Source organism: Elephantulus edwardii, unplaced genomic scaffold (assembly GCF_000299155.1).
Source record: "Elephantulus edwardii isolate Elephantulus edwardi_28Jun2011 unplaced genomic scaffold, EleEdw1.0 scaffold00599, whole genome shotgun sequence".
NCBI lineage: Eukaryota > Metazoa > Chordata > Mammalia > Macroscelidea > Macroscelididae > Elephantulus > Elephantulus edwardii.
Window position 1 is genome coordinate 91,816 of NW_006400349.1, and position 17,928 is coordinate 109,743.

The following is a 17,928-nucleotide window of genomic DNA, read 5'->3' on the forward strand; positions in this document are numbered from 1 at the left end:
CCATTCCTTTTCAATCTATATGAAGAACAGATAATTCAGGAAGCAGAGCTTTATGAGGAGGAATGTGGTATTAGGATTGGGGGTAGACTCATCAACAACCTACATTATGCAGATGATACAACCTTGCTTGCTGAAACTGAGGTGGGTGTGAAGCACTTGCTGAAGAAGGTTAAGGACTGTAGTATTCAATATGGATTGAAGCTCAACATCAAGAAGAAAAGGATTCTAACTACTGGACAAACTGGGAGCACCATGATAGATGGAGAAGAGATTGAGGCTGTTAACAATTACAGCATGCTCAGCTCCACAATCAACACTCTTAGCATAAGCAGTCAGGAAATCAAAAGATGAATTGCATTGGGAAAATCTGCTGTCAGGGACCTCTTCAGAGTACTGAAAAGCAATGATGCCAGTCTAGAAACTAAGGTGTACCTGATCCAGGCCATGGTCTTCACAACTACTTGTTATGCTAACTAAGGATGAAAGAAGAAGAATTAATATCTTTGAGTTGTGTTGCTGGAGAAGAGTCTTGAACATACTATGGACTGCCAAGATCCCTACAGACGACATTATCAGAATTTCCTCTTTTGCTGGTAGAGTATAACAAGTCAACAAGAAGATTGGAGAAGAAGAGAAAGATCATCAACTAGAGGGGTTGATACAGTGGCTGGAACAATAGGTTCAAACATAATAAGGACTGTAAGGTGCAGGCCAGAGTAATGTTTCATTTTGTATAGACAGGGTCACACAGAGTTGGAACCCATCAGGTGTTGTCAGGTTCATAGGGACCCTACAAACAGCTGATCTGAACCCGCTTTTAACCTGTGCTATCGTTATCTCTGCCACAATTTAGCCCATTGCTACATAACCGTGTCAATCAACCTGGTGAAGGGTCTTCCTCTCCTTCACTGTCCCTCCACTTTTCCAAGCATAATATTCCTTTCCAAGGAATGGCCTCTCCTAGCAGCATGCTATAGCACCTAATAATAACAAACTTCAGAAAAAGGTCTTATATCAGAGTCAAGAGACCTGTGTCTACCTTCAACTCTGGTGGATGGACAGATGGACAGGAGAAACCACTGAAGTCCAACTTCCCACTTGTTACTGATTGTTCAAGGAGAGTATCTCAAAAGAGAGTGTGGGCTATGCGGTTTGAATCCACCAGATGCTCTGCTGAAGAAGGAGGGAAAATTTCCTCCTGTACCAGTCAGATCCGATTTGACGGTGCACACACACAAAATAATAAAAATAGTAAAGAAAAAAAAATTTTAAAAAGTGTGGGCAGGATGGAAAGTGGAGAGAAGTCTCACTGATGCACTTGAAAATGCAAGACCTTCTGCAGTTGGGAGGCATGATAAGAAAATGAAAAATCCGTCCAGGCTTCTCTAGATTTTAGCCTGTCTGGTGGTGTGGTGGGTTACGTGGTGGGTTAGCAAAGGTCACTCCACCAGTTGCTCCATAGAAGACATAGGAAGCTGTTTACCTTTATTCTAAAATTTACCTATTTAGCAACCTATTGGAAAGGTTGCTTTCAGTTAGAATCCAGTGGAAGGGGTGGGAGAGCTAAGAGAATTCACTAAATTCTCTTCATCCTAGCAATAAAGCATCAGCAAGAGAATTCCTGGGATTTGTCAAGCCAGAAGGGTAGCGGCATAAAGCACAAGAAACTACTAGCATAGAGGACAAGAGAGAAACTATCAAAAGCAAGTACTTAGTTTTAAAAGAATTGGAAAATCCGATTTTCCTATTCAATGTTAATAATGTGCAATACTGAAATACAAGAAAAAGGAAGATACAATGGAGGATGCAAAAGCAAAGTTGAAGTACTGTGCCCATCTATAGCTTTTTTTTAATTAAAACTCAAAATTTTTAAATGGTAAATAAGACAATGAATAGTTGACTGGCTCAGATAATACTAAAGCAACAAACGAATACAAAAGTAGGAAAAGGAGGATTGTAGGATCCAGCAGAGCAAAGAGAATACAATCAGGAATTACTTGACCTTCTAGTCTCTTCTTGGGTTGACACCTTACGCCAGATGAACCAGGCCAGGCCTAGGAAAGGCACACCTCTCTGGGAGACTTGGGGTTTCCCTTGAGTCAAAGGTCAAAGGTCCAAGGTCTCAGCATTGCTGAGCATCACCATCTAAGAGTTTATCTCTTGACCCAGATAATGGCCTGTGACTCCTGACAAGCCCTGGCCTCTAGTTTTCCCTTTTTGATTTAGGAATCTTATTGTGCCCTGCAAAGAGGCAGATACTCCGGAGATAAGGCCTCCCCAACCCCACCTCTCCCACACTTAAAAATTGTTACTAAACCAAACCAAACCAAACCAAACCAAACCAAACCAAACCAAACCAAACCACAACAGTTATTCTGCTCAGCTGACTCTGGCAAGGCCCTCGGGTACCCCCAAGCCCTCGATTGTTGCAACTGCAGCCGCGTTTGGCACTTTACCGAGTGGCTGGGAATTCTGGGTTGTGGTCAAATCGGGAAGGATCCGCAGTGGAGGCGAAGAATCCACATCCTGCGTGCCATGAACCAGTTCTCCGAGCATACACGGCTTATTCTATCTGTTCTCTACGATCTCAGACTCCGAGCAGCTTCGCCTTTGACTCAGACCTTTCCAGAGTAGAAGGGTAGCCCCGCTTCATGATGTTATTCCTAGTCTTCTTGATTCAGTATCAACACTGTGAAATAGTTTCCCGGAAAGACGAGGTTCATTCGTTCAGTATCAACACTGTGAAATAGTTTCCCGGAAAGACGAGGTTCATTCGTGCTGGAGGCAGGGGTTTCTCTTTTCCTTTTCCTTATGCAAAGAAATGAAGATCGGAAAACCTTATTTTTAGTCTAGAAACAGAAATGAATATTGGAGATAGTTTAAAGATTTATATGGAAAAAAGCCAGTAGTATGGTGGCCGGTTAGCTCAGTTGGTTAGAGCGTGGTGCTAATAACTCCAAGGTCGCGGGTTTGATCCCCGTATGGGCCGTTTTGTAGTACTTCCTCCCCCCCCCTTTCTTCTCCTGTAAGCATTTGTCTCTTACTATTTTATATCTCCTGACATTTAGTCTCCTGACAACAAGATCTTTGTTTATCCAGTAGTTTAATTCCCAATTTTACTTTAGAAATGATCTTTTTTAAGGAAATAATTCACTAAAGAATGTAGTTTTTAAAGGAAATTGATTTAAAGGGGGACAAATATATACCAATTTAACAAATATTTGGAAAAATAAAAATTATTTTTGAAAAAAATTTTTGGCATATCGTAGTAAAGCGTCAAAAGAAAAACAACAAAACTTGTTTGGCCGGTTAGCTCAGTTGGTTAGAGCGTGGTGCTAATAACGCCACAGTCGCGGGTTCGATCCCCGTAAGGGCCACGATTATTGGTGTTTTTAACAATAACTTGCTTTGTAATTATTCTAATTGAGTTCCAACTTCTCCTATCCAGTGCACCCCTAACCGATTTAGGCGTTATATTGAACGTTGTTGTTGGTCCTCCCATTCAAGCTATCAGCCTTTATTTTTAAAGAAATTAGATTTCAGTTTGTCTCTTAAAGACATGGTTTTGAGTTTTCAGTCCCAGGTTTCTGATCTACCTTGTGTTGATTTTTGTGTATAGTGTGAGATGTGGATCTTGTTTTAGCTTTCTGTATGGCTACTTTAATTTAGCTAGCCATCATATAGATATGAAGTTAAATATTTGAAGCCTTTAAGTTCACCCTACTGCTAAGAATGAAAAGTATGCAAAAGACTGCTGTTGTTAATGTGCTCTTGAATCGATTACGATTTTTTAATCGATTACGATTAATGGCAATCCTATGAACAATGGCTTTGAACTTTGCTGTAGCCATCAGCAATGATATCCTCAGCGCCACAGCCTCTTCTAAATCCAGATATATTTCTGGCAGTTCTTTGTTGATGTACTGTTCTAGTCGTTTTTGGATAATCTTTAGCAAGATTTTGCTTGCATGTGATATTTGTGATATTGTTTGATAATTTCCGCATTCTGTTGGATCACTTTTCTTGGGATGGAAATAAATAAGGATCTCTTCCAGTCAGTTGGCAAGGTAGCTATACTCCAGATTTTTTGGCACAATCTGGTATCTCCAAGGCTGCATCTGGTTTTTGTTTGTTTGTTTGTTTGTTTGTTGTTGTTGAAATATGTCAGTTGGTATTCCGTCAATACTTGGGACCATATATTTGCCAATTCCTTCAGAGCAGCTCGAATGTCTTCCTTTATTAACATTGATTCTTGGTCATACTTTCTGGAATGTTTGTATCATACCCAATTCTTTTTGGTACAGTGACTCCGTGTATTCCCTCCATCTTCTCTCTCTCTCTCTTTTTTTTCCTTTTCAATTGTCTGTTTATTAAGCACAAAGATAACGAAGCTCAATTATGTATTAGTTTGACTTCACCAGATAAATAGATAGATAGACATAGATGTTGTTCATCTTCTCTTGATGTTTCCTGAATCATTTAAGAGTTTGCCCATAGCATATTTAAGTAATTTAACTCAATGCTTAAATTTGATTTGAAGTTCTTGCAGCTTGAGAAATGCTGAGTTTCCCCCTTTTTATTCTTCAATTCTAGATCCTTTACATATTCCATTATAAGACTTTGTTATGTCTTCTCCAGCTGCCCTTTGAAATTGTCTGTTCAGCTCTTTTACTTCAGCATCTCTTTCTTTTCTACTGGCTTCTTGACACTCTAAAGCAATTTTCAATCTTTTCTCATTTTTCTTTCTCCTCCATCTTTGCAATGACCGTTTGTTCTCTTCATGGATAATATCTGCACAACTCCTCTGGTATTTTATCACTGGTGTTTGATGCTTAAACCTAGTCTTAATATGATTTTTAAATTCAGGTGTGATAGAGTCAAGATCATATTTTGTTTGTGGACATGTTTTAATTTTCTTTGGTCTCAATTTGAACTTGTACATGAGTAATAGATGATTTGTTTCACAGTGTAGCACCTGTTCTGCTTTTGACTGCTGAAACTGAGCTCTCCAATGGTATCTTCTTGAGATGTAGTCACTCTGATTTATGTGTAGCCGGTCAGGTAACTGACTGGAAGAGATCCATATATCTTCCCATCCCCAAGGAAGAGTATCCAACAGAATGTGGAAATTATTGAACAGTATCATTAATATTACATGTAAGTAAAATATTGCTGAAAATCATCCAAAAATGACTAAAACAGTATATTGACAGAGCACTTCCAGAAGCTCAAGCTGGGTTTAGAATAGAGTTGTTACTGATATTAGGTGCTGTTGTATCCAATATGCCTCACAGTGAATCTATGAACAATAGCTCTGAACTCTGCTCTATCCTGAGCCAATCTCACTGTCTCTGACACACCTGGCCCCACTGTCACAGTCACTGCATCAATCCATCTCATCCAAGGTCTTCCTGTCCTGTGCTGGCCCTCTACCCTTTCCAGCATGATATCTTTCTCTAAGGACTGGTCTCTCCTGGAAAAATGCTCCAAAGTATGTGAGATGGAGTTTAAAAATCCTTGCCTCCAAGGGGCAACCTCGTCTCACCTTCTGTAGGAAATTTCTGTTGGTTCTCCTGGTATTTTGCAGTATGTTCAATATTCTTCTCTAGCACCACAACTCAAAGGCATTAATTATTTTTTCTGTCATCCTTAGTCACTGTCCAGCTACCAGATGCATATCAAGCAATTGAGAAGACCATGGCCTGGATCAGGCATACCTTAGTCTCCAGACTGACATCACTGCTCTTCAGCACTCTCAAGAGGTCCCTGATAGCAGACATTCCCCAAACAACTCATCTTTTTATTTGCTGACTGCTGGTGCCAAGAGTGTTGATTATGAATCCAAGCAAGACAAAAAAGACAATCTTTTCTCCATCTATCATGGTGTTGTCTACTGGCCTGGTGATGAGAACATTTGTTTCCTAGATGTTGAGCTTCAATCCATATTGAAGACTGCAGTCCTTGACTTTAGCAAACACTTCAAGTCCTCCTTAGTTTTGGTGATCAAGGTTGTTTCATCTGTATAACTCAGGTTGTTGAGGAGTCTTCTTCTGATCCTGATGCCACATTGTTCTTGAGAAAGTCCAGCCTCCTGAATGATCTATCCTGCATATAAAGTGAAAAGATATGGAGATGTGCTCCTTCCTTTATTTTGAACCATGCGGTGTTCCCTTGCTATGTTTTTATGGCAGCTTCCTGGTCTAGGTATAGGCTTCGTATAAGCACAATCAAGTGTTCTGGGATTCTCATTCCTTTTTTTATTTAATGTCTATATTTGGAATTTATTTGGAATTCCCATTCTTCTCAATATTAGCTACAGTTTGTTGTGATTCACACAGCCAAATGTCTTTGTAATTTGCAAAGAAGAGCCTAGAACCAGGGATATAACTGCTGATGTTATACAGATCCTGAAGGAAAGCAGAGAATACCAGAAGAATGGCTATTTGTGCTTTACTGACTATCCACTATGTGGATCATAAAAGATTATGTTTAACATGAGAAGCAATGATGTCAATTGGAGGACTAAGTTGTGCCTGATTCAGGCCATGGTCTTTTCAATCGCTGTATATGCATCTGAGAGCTGGTCAATTAATAGGATGACAGAAGAAGAATTAATGCCTTTGTGTTCTGGTGGAGGGAAATGGTGTTGAATATCTGATGGATTGTTAAAAGAATGAACAGATATATTTGGGAGAAAGCGCAGCCTGAGTGTTGCCTTGAAGGCAAAGATGGCAAAGCTTCATCTCACATACTTTGAGTATGTTGTTAGGAGAGGCTATTTCTTAGAAAAGATATCATGTTTGGAAAGATGGAAAGTCAGCAAAAGAAAGAAAGACCCTCAATGAGATGGATTGCCACAGTGACTGTAGCAAATGTCAGAAATGATAAAGACAGCCCAGGATAGGACAGGGTTCAAATATGTTGTTCATAGTGTCTCTGTGAGTCACATTTGACTTGATGGCATCTAACAATAACAACATCACCACTAAATGGTAATATTGCTCAATAAGACAGAAGCAAGGATGGTGAACCTTACTTTGGGCATCTTAACAGGAGGGGCAGTCCTTGGAAAAAGACATAATGCTGGAAAAGATGTAGGGTCAGAGAAAGAGAAGGAGACTCTCAACAAGATGGATTGACACAGTGTCTGTGACAACAGGATTGAGAATATGGTGACGGTGGTGCAGGATTGGGCAGCATTCAGATCTCTTGTTCATAGTGTGCTATGAGTCCTAGTCCATTTGATGACATCTAACAATGACGGTAATATGAATCTGCAATGACAGGAAGTGGGTGGTCACTCAAAGCAAGAAGTCTAAGAGAAGCAAGAGGAAAGAGAGAGAGAGCTTGAAAAAACCTGGGGAGAAGGCAAATGGCGAATGATCTACTTATTTGAGCTATATTTAAAGCAATTGGATATGCAAAATTTGAATTTGATACTACTGGACTTTATTTTGGGAGGGAGTTGTTGGGTTGGGATGGGATCAATGGGCCACTAGAGAAATAAACAACTAGGGATCAATACACAGGGGCCATTTGTGATTCATTTCTATTGCAAACTAACATGTTGCTGTTATGTGCTGTTGAGTTGACTAGGACTCATAGCAACCCTATGAATAATGGATCTGAATCCTGCCCTATTCTGTGCCATCCTCACTATCTCTGTTACACTAGAGCCAATTGTTACAGTCACTGTTTCAATCCATCTTCTTGAGGATTTTTCTTCTGTAATGCTTATTCTCCATCTGTCCAAGGCCTAGACCCTTCTACCAACACGCCCAAAGTATATGAGATGAAATTTCACCATCCTAGTCTCTAAGGAGAAGGCACTGACAAGCAGGAGGGTGAAATCTTCGAGAAGGAGAAATGAAACTACAGAACAGTGCAAGGTTGATCAGAAAGCTGTGGACTCCCAAATTTTGCCAAAATTTAAAGCCATTCTTCAACTCAAAAGCTGCTTAGGTTCTTTATGCTTCCTAATCAATGGATTGTAGAGGACCATGGAATGTAAAGGACTGCATCCTTAGAATATGGCCGTGTGCCTTGCACACAGAAGGTCTCTTCAGAAAGAAGACTGCAAGCAGATCTCACAAGGCACTCTGAGAAGGAAGATTGCAAGAGGTTCTCATACATCTTTAGACACTGACTTTCATTATTATTCCTGCTCTTGATAAGGTTGTTGCAAGATGAGAGAAAGCACAGTTTATGAATACAAAGAAGTCTTGGTTGAATGTATCTAACTATGTACCCAGCTCATCCAAGCCCTATATTAATCTTGATGTTTCTACTTGTACCTGGCCCGCCTGGGCTCTATGATGTAACCCTTAAAGTTTTCATTTCTCTGTGAACCATCTCTTTGTTTCCAAAAGGTAGCACAACTGCCCGGGGCTGGTCCAATTCTGTCCTGTCTTGCCGGTCCAGTCCTGTCCTGTTGTGTTGTTTTGTCTTTTTAAGTTGTTGGTCTCTTGTGTCTTTATTTACTCATTTCTTTCAGGCATCATTTCCCCCAAAGAAACAGAGTAAGTTGTCCCCAACAATGGAGTTTATCCTCACAAATTGGTGTTCTAGATTTCTTGCAAAAGACCTAGTTAAAAAATGTTTAAAGTAAAAAAGAAAAAAAAAGCCCCATAAAAACAAAGCACAACCAACATCATTAGGATGTTTAAAATAATAATAATTTAAAAAGGGAACAAATAACCATGGTATTTTCAATCACCTCAGATGTATATGAAAGCTGGACAATGAGTATAGATGAATAAAGAATTGCTGTCTTTGATTTATGGTGTTATTCCATGGCCTACACCAGGTGGGTTGTTACAGTGACTGCTGCAATGAGCTCTTGTGTGTCAGGAAGTGTGAGGATGGCACAGGACAGGACTTGGTTCAGATCTTTTGCTCATAAATATGTTTTAGAAAAAGTATTTGACTTACAAGTAGAATTCTGAAAAAAGTATTTAAATGTTTATTTTATTTTTTTTACCTACAGGCAAACTATTTCTTCTCCTGCTCTTTGAGTTAATGCTACAATGGGTTCATTGATTCACCTGGAATTTTATACATTTGTCAAAAGACTGTTATTAGAAAAACCAATATGCTTCATAAACTTTCACTCAAGTTACAATAAAAAGACTGATATTTAAAAGGCCTTCTGAATTTATAAACCTAGTTCTTTAAAACTTAAGACAACAACAAAAAAACAAGAGGAAAATAACCCCTTAAGGCAATTAGTAATAAATAACCTATGTTCAAAGTATGTTTTTCTTTTGTTTGGAATTTTTCTGTTAAAGTTTATTTTATCTGGGCTGCTTTCTTGACTTGGCTTGCACTGGGTTGTTTTTTGTTTTTTTTTTTTCTATGTAAATAGCATGTATTTTCTCTATAAGAAGAAATTTTCATTTAATTGCCATATTTTGTCAAACTTTAAATAATTTGAGCACCGTATATTCTGTCTCAACTCCGGCTGTTCTTTTTTCCTCATATTTTTAATGATTTGCATACAATCATTCATATTGTATATTATGTATGTCATTCATATTGTATATTATGTATGTATATTGTATATTATATATGAATTTGTATATTGTTGTTGTTATGTGCTGTCAAGTCGCCTGTGACTAATAGTGATCCTACAACAGCCCTAAACTCTGCTCTAACCTGTGCCAATCTTATTGTCTTTGACACACCTATCCCCATTACCCCAGTCACTGAGTCAATACATCTCACCAAGGGTCTTCCTCTCCTGCACTGTCCCTTCACCCCTTGCAAACATGAACAGCATCTCTCTCCAAGGACTGGTCCCTCCTTGCAACATGCCCAAAGTATGTCAGACGAAGCTTCAGTATCCTTGCATCCAAGGAGCAGTCTGGTTTCACCCTCTCTAGGAAGGACTTCACCTAGAAGTCCGTGGTATATTCAGTACTCTTCTCTAGCACCACAGCTCAAAGGCATCAATTTTCCTTCTATCAGCCCTAGTCATTGTCAACCTTTCTGACACATAACCAGTAATTACAAAGCCTGGATCCTGGAGAGGGTGAAGCCAAAATGCTCCTTAGAGTCAACGATTCTGAAGCTTCGTCTGACATACTTTGGGCATGTTGCAAGGAGGGATTGGTCCTTGAAGAGGGACATAATGTTCGGGAGAGTGGAGGGACGGCGCAGGAGAGGAAGACCCTCAATGAGATGGATCGATTCTGTGAGTGGAGTGATGGGAATGAGCGTGTTTGAGATGGAGAGGTTGGCACAGGATAGAACGGTTTTTAGGGCTCGTGTACATAGGATCGCTATGAGTCGCAAACGACTCCATTGCACCTAACAACAACATGGCCTGGATCAGGTAGATAGATATACCTTAATCTCCAGACTGACATCGTCACTCTTCAGTACTTTGGAGAGGTCTCTGACAGCAGGCTTTCACTATTATTACCTATACTACTGTCTATAATTATCCCATCTTTTCAAGGCCCAATTGAATCTTTCCTATTTCTTCACTTCCCCATCTGCCCACTAATTTCTGCTATCTAAAGGTTTCTCTCCTTCCTTTTCCCCTTTTGAACATGTATATACATCTCGACCAGTTATCCTTCTATTTTTATAATAATGTTTGTGCAGTATTTGTCTTTATGAGACTGGGTTATTTCACTCAGCATAATGCTCTTTAGACTCTTCCATGTTATACAGTACTTTATAAAGTTGTTGTTCCTTAGTGCTGCATAGTATTCCATTGTGTGAATGTACCACCATTTTTCAATCTATTTGTTAGTTGATGGCAATTTGAACTGTTTCCATTTTCTTGCTATTGTGAATCATACTGCTGTGAACATAGGTGTACATACCTATGTTCATGTCTCAATTCTGATTTCTTTGGTTATATTCCTAGTAGTAGAACAGCTGGGTCATATGGGATTTTGACATTCAGCTTTTTTAGGAAATGCCAAACTGCCTTGCAAAACTGCTTGTGCCATTTAAAAATTCCACCAACAGTGCATGAGAGTTCCCACCTTTCCACATCCTTTTCAACATTGCTTGTTAAGATGTGCTATGGGAGTGAGATGGTATTTTGTTGTGGTTTTGATTTATATCTCTCTGATTGCCTGTGATTTTGAACATTTCTTCACGTGTCTGTTGGTTATCTGAATATCTTCCTTTGTGAAGAGTCTTTTCATGTCTTTTGTCCATTTTGTTATTGGTTTATCAGCTTTTTTCCTGTGGAGGTCCTATAGCATTCTGTAAACTTTAGTTGGGACCTTCATCTGAAATGTCATTGCCAAATGTTTTTCTCCACTTTGTAGTCTTCCCCCCCCCCCCATTCTGTTGGGAAAAATTTCTGATGCACATCAGATTTTGATTTTTGAAAGGTCCCATTCGTTGATTTTTATCGTCTCCTGGCTGTACATTTCTGGCTGTATTGGAAGCAGGACTGGCATCGACTTCCTAAATAACATACCTCCAGAAACTCTATGAACGTTGATAAATGTTCGTAGTTGTAGAAGGGCTTCAGGCCTTTTGTTCATAGGGTCGCTATGAGTTGTGCTCGACCAGAAGGTAATCAACAACAACAACATGCATGTCATAGGCCTAGGGATTCTAAGTTTGGTCCTATCTTGACACTTACGGTTTGAGGTTTTATCTTTAGATCTCTCATCCACCATGAGTTGATTTTTGTGTATGGTGTGAGATGTGGATCCTGTTTTAATTTTCTGTAGGTAGATGCCAAGTTTTACCAGCACTATTTATTGAAGAGGTTGTCATTTCTCCATTTGATAAGTTTCTTTTCCTTGACAAATATCAACTCACTTTCGGAAAATGAATAGATTTCTGGGCTCTTTATCCTATTCCATTGGTCTATGTGTCTCCAATTGTACCAATACCATGCTGTTTTGATTACTATGGCTGTATAATAGATTTTAAGATCAGGGAATGCTATGCCTCTCATTTAATTTTTGTTTTTCAGAAGTGCTTGCTTATTCAAAGTTTCTTTCCTTTCCAAATAAACTTGCCTTTTGCCTTTTTTAGTTCTTTGAAAAATCATTTTGGAATCTGTATTGGGATTGTGTTGAATAGGTAGACTGCTTTTGGTAGGATGGTCATTTTCACTCTGTTGAATCTTCCTATCCATGAACAGGGAATATTTTCCCATTTACTTAGGGTCTCTTATTGTTTTTTATAGTAGTGTTCACTGTATAAGTTCTCTTGTGTCTCTGATTAAGTTTGTTCCTGGGTATTTTATCTTGTGGTTGGCTATCACAAATGCTATTGTCTTCTTAGTTTACTTTTCTATGCTTTGTTTCTGTAGAGAAATTTCACTGATTTTTGTATGTTGATGTTGTTGTTATGTGCCATTGAGTCACCTGTGACTTATAGTGCCCCTAGGTATGTTAGCTCTGGACCCTGCCCTATCCTGAGCCAATCTCATAATCTCTGATATACCTAATCGCATTTCTCCAGTCACTGAATCAATCCATCTCATCCTAGGTCTTCCTCTCCTGTGCTGTCCCTCCAACTTCCAAGCATGATGCCCTTCTTCAAGGACTAGTCTCTTCTGGCCATGTGCCTAAAGTATGTGAGATGGAGCTTCAAAATTCTTGCCTCCATGGTGCAGCCTGGTTTCACCCTTTCCAGAACAGACCTGTTTGTTCTCCTTGCAGTCCACAGTATGTCCAACACTGTTTTCTAGCACCACAACACAAAGGCATTAATACTTTTACTATAAGTCTTAGTTATTGTCCAGCTTTCTGATACATAGCAAGTAATTGCGAAGACCATGGCCTGGATCAGGTGCACCTTAGTCTTCAGACTGACATCATTGCACTTCAGTACTCTAGAGAGGTCCCTGACAGCAGACTTTCCCAATGCAATTTGTCTTTTGGTTTCCTGACTGCTGGTGCCAAGAGTATTTATTGTGAAACCACGTAAGCTGAAGTTATTAACAATCTCAATCTCTTCTCTGTCCATCATGAAGCTGTCAGCTGGCCCAGTGGTGGAAACCTTTGTTTTCTTGAGCTTCAATCCATATTGAAGATGACAGTCCTTGACCTTCTGCAGCAAATCCCTCATGTCCTCTTCAGTTTCAGCAAACAAGGTTGTGTCATCTGCTTAACGTAGGTTGTTGATGAGTCTTCCTTCAATCTTGATGCCACATCCTTCTCATAAAGTCCAGCCTCCTGAATGATCTCTTTTGCACATAGATTGAAAAGGTATAGAGATGGGATTAATTTCTAATGCATACTTTTCCTGATCCTAAACCATGTAGTGTTTTCCTGCTATGTTCTGACTACCACTTCCTGCTCCAGGTATAGGTTTCACATGAGTACAATCAAGTATTATAGGATCCCCATTTTTCTCAAGGTAAGCCATAATTTGTTGTGATCCACACAGCCAACTGCCTTTGCATAATTAATGAAATACAGATCAACATTTCTCTGGTACTCTTTGCTTTCAGACAAGATCCATTTAATGTTGGTTGTGATGCCCCTAGTGCCACGGCCTCTTCTAAGCCCAGACTGCATGTCTGGCAGTTCTCTGCTGTCTTACTGTATCAATTATTTCTAGATAATCTTTAGCAGGATCTTGCTTGCGTGTGATATTAGTGATATTGTTTGATAATTTCCACACTCTTTTGGGTCACCTTTGTTTGGAATGGGGATAAACACAAATCTCTGCCACTTAGTTGGCCAGGTAGTTGTCTTCTAGTTTTCTTGGCATAACCTGGTGAATGCTTCCAGAACAGTATCAATTTGCTGAGATATGTCTATTGGTACTCCACCAATTCCTGGAGTCTTAGTTTTTGCAAATTCAAATTTGCAGCTTGATCTTCCTCCTTCATCACCAAAGTCTCTTGATCTTAGCTATTGCCATTCTACTAAATTGGTCTATTAGGTATAACAGTTTTTTTGTTGAGTCTTTGGGGTTTTCTCTCTACACTATTGTATCATCTGCACATAGCGTCAGTTTTACCATCATTTTGCCAATTTGGATGCCTCTTATTTCCTTTTCTTGTCTTATTGACACAGTAAGTACTTCAAATACAATACTGAATAGGAGTGGTGACAGTGGACTGCTTTGTATGGTTTCTGTTTGTAAGGGAAATGCTGTTAGTCTTTCTCCAGTGAGAATGATGTTGGCTTTTGGTTTTGGGTATATAACTTTCATTTGTTGAGGAAATTTCCTTCCATTCCTATTTTACTGAGTGTTTTAATCAGGAAAGAGCATTGGATTTTGTTAAAAGCCTTTTCTACATCAGCTGATAAGACCATGTGGTTCTTGTTATGTGCTTTGTTAATGTGATGAATTATGTTGATTGTATTTCTTCTTTTGAATTGTCCTTACATATTGGTTATGAATCCAACTTGGTCATGATGAATTATTTTTTTGATATGCCGTTGGAATCCATCGGCCAGTATTTTTGTGTTTATGTTCATGGGAGATATTGGTCCATAGTTTTCCTTTTTTTATAATGTCTTTGCCTGATTTTGGTATTAGGGTTTAGCTTGCTTCATAGAATGATTCTGGGAGTGTTCTTTATTTATTTTTAAAAATAATTTAATTAGAATTGGTGATTCATCTCTGAACATTTGGCAGAATTCACCCAGCCTTCTGGGACAGGACTTTTTTTTTTTTATTTTTTTTTTAGGAGGGACTCATTCTATTGTCTGCTCAATTTCTCCTTTTGTGATGGATCTGTTCAAGTGTTTTACACCTGTCTGTGTAAGTCTGGGTAGGATGTGAGTCAGTTTTTAGAAATTTGTCCATTTTCTCTTGTTGGTGGTGTTATGTGCTGCCGAGTAACTTGTGACTCATAGCAACTCTATGTACAAAAGCTCTGGTACTCTTCCTGTTATTCTATCCTGAGCCAACCTTACTGTCTCTGGCATACCTAGCCCCATTCATTACACTAGTCCCTGAGTCGATTAATCTCATTCATTTGTTCCTCTCTTGCACTGTCCCTCCCTTCACTCTCCCAAACATGATGTTCCTCTTTGCAACATGCCCAAAGTATGTCAGATGGAGCTTCAGAATACTTGCCTCCAAGGAGCACCCTGATTTCACCCTGTTCAGGATGAACCTACCTGTTCTCCTAGCAGTCCGTGGTATATTCAATACCCTTCTCCAGCACCACAGCTCAAAGGCATCAAGTCTCCTCTTATCATCCCTAGTCACTGTCCAGCTTTATGATGCATAGCACCTAATTATGAAGAAGAAGAACCATGGCCTTGATAAGGTGCACCTTAGTCTCCAGACTGACATCATTGATCTTCAGTATTCTAGAGATGTCCCTCACAGCAGATTTCCCCAATGCAATTAATCTTTTGATTTCCTGGCTGCTGGGACCAAGAGTGTTGACTGTGGAGCCAAGCAAACTAAAGCTATTGACAATCTTTTCATCGTCTATCATGATGCTGCCAATTGGCCCAGTAGTGAGAATCTTTGTTTTCTTCATGTTGAGCTTATATTCATATTGAAGGCTGCAGTCTTTGAACTTCTGCAGCAAGTGCTTCAGGTCTTCCTCAGGATCAGCAAGAGGAGTGTGTCATCTGTATAATGTAACTTGTTGATGAGTCTACCTTCAATCCAGATGCCACATTCCTCCTCTTAGATCCCAGCCTTTCGGATGATCTGTTCTGGGTAAAGAGTGAAAAGGTATGGAGATAGGACACATCCCTGACATACACTCTTTCCGGTTTTGAATCATACAGTATTTCCTTGCTCTGTTCTGATGACTGCCTCCTGGTCCAAGTATAGGTTTTGCATTAGCATGATCAAGTGTTCTGGGATTCCCATTCTTCTCAGAGTTAGCCACAGCTTGTTGTGATTCATACTGTCAAATGTCTTTGCATAGTCAACAAAACACAGATAGACATTCCTCTGGTACTCCCTGCCTTCAGCCAAGATCCATCACCTAACATTAGCTATAATATCCCTAGTACCACAGCCTCTTCTTCCAAGCCCAACCTGCACTTTTGGCATTTCTCTGTTGATGTTCTGTTCCAGTCGTTTATAGAAAAATTTCAGCAGAGTCTTGCTTGTATATAATATTAATGATATTGTTCCATAATTTCCACACTCTCTTTGGTCACCTTTCATCAGAATGGGAACAAATATGGGTCTCTTCCTCTAGATTTTAAAATTTATAAGAATACAGATTTTCATAATACTCCATTGTTATACATTTAATTTTAGCTGGCTCTGTTCTGATGTTACTTCTTTCATTTGTTATTAGAGTTATTTGTGCTTTCCTTTTCTTTTAAGTTTGCCAACAGTTTGTCTAGATTATTGATCCTTTCAAAGAACCACTTCCTGGTTTTGTAGATGGTTTTCACTTGCTTTTGTTTACTATCCCATTGATTTCAGTCCTTGTCCTTATAATATTTCTTCTAGAGGCTATGGGATTAGCTTTCTTTTTCTACTTGCTTGAGGCATCAAGTAGTTTATTTTGCTCTTTCATTCTTATGTGTTTGCCTATTGCTATGAATTGAGGACCACTGTTATGCTCAACAATGAGAACTACTGCTATACTCTGAGGACTCTCTCCGTTGTACCCCAGAGGTTTTGATATGTTATATTTTTCATTTTCATGAAACTTTTAAAATTATTCTTTTTATTTACTCTATAACCTCAAAATGGCATTGATTTCCAGTAATTTCTAGTGATGAAAAAAAGTGTGACAATTCTTAGTATTGTGCAAAATTTAAAAATGGCCAAGAGTGTATAGCTCACTAGTACTTTCTTAAATTCTTCACCTAACACTGACAACCAGACCACACAGTTTTGCAAAAAAAAGAAAAGAAAAGAAAAAAGTTGAGAAGCACAGATCAAGAGATCTGAAACTGATTTTTCAAGAATTTTAATTGCTCTTCTTTACCATTAACTGAAAGTGAATTTTTGCACAACTCAGATTTTGGCGTTTTATTAACCATCCTTTCTTCTACTCCTTGTAAATTCATTTTCCCCCCTATCATCTAGAGAAGCCACATTATTTTCCTCTCTTATTACCTTAGTGTACATCCTATTTCCTGGCAATAGAGTCTCCGTGATTACAGCAGCGAATAGATATTTTTGCCTTCCTACTTCAGTTATTAATGTCTTCCTCTATCTACAATACATTTGTATATAATTTACAACTGGAAAAAGAAAATTTAGATAAGCAAGGCCCTGCTGGGACTCGAACCCAGGATCTCCTGTTTACTAGACAGGCGCTTTGACCAGCTAAGCCACAGGGCCCCTGCAAAGAACACTTGCTTGCATCATATTTATAACTTCTCTATGGACTACAGCAATTTGCAAGAACTTTGCTTAAGTTCATGAACAAAAGACATACATGTGTATTTATGAATCCATATCAAACCAGAAACTCCAACATTAAAGAAAGAAAAACATTTTTGAAAACAGATTTTAAAATTATTTCGACTAGAAACGAAGTAGACCTATTTTGTGGTGACGATCGCCCTCCAGAGGAATTATTGGAGATTGCAACATATTTTACTTTTCTTTTTCCATTAATTCATCTTATCCACAATGTTGAAGTACAATAGTAAAGTGAGAAAAATAGACAAAAAATTTCTTCCATTATAGTAGTTATATTTCAGAGAAAGAAAAAAAGTTATATTTTATCAATTTTCCGATTAATGTCCACAGAACCCACTGAACTACTTTCTGAGCTAACTCCTTGTCCCGGGAACTGGGACATGCTATATTTTAACTTCATTGGACACAGGAAAGAAAACCCAGGTAAGGAGGTGAGATAAATATGTAAGAACAAAATGGCCATTTATTCCCTAGTCTACACATCCTTTTATCCCTGTCAACTTTTACCTGCATCAAGTTTTCAATTTTGCAAATGTATAGTGTGATGAATCTCACTTTTTTTTTTAAATTTAGGTTGTTTATTTTTCATTTCAATGAACATCTACAGAGATTTTGGGATTCCATTCA

The 17,928-nt window shown here is 38.8% G+C and overlaps 3 non-coding genes across 3 annotated transcripts; 2 read left to right on the forward strand and 1 right to left on the reverse strand.

Moving 5' to 3' along the window:
• Positions 1-2,915: 2,915 nt before the first annotated feature.
• Positions 2,916-2,989, forward strand: TRNAI-AAU. Its single transcript has one exon. It is a non-coding gene; the product is annotated as a tRNA-Ile (tRNA).
• Positions 2,990-3,303: 314 nt separating this feature from the next.
• Positions 3,304-3,377, forward strand: TRNAI-AAU. Its single transcript has one exon. It is a non-coding gene; the product is annotated as a tRNA-Ile (tRNA).
• Positions 3,378-17,143: 13,766 nt separating this feature from the next.
• TRNAT-AGU lies at positions 17,144-17,217 on the reverse strand. Its single transcript has one exon. It is a non-coding gene; the product is annotated as a tRNA-Thr (tRNA).
• Between the last annotated feature and the right edge of the window lie 711 nt (positions 17,218-17,928).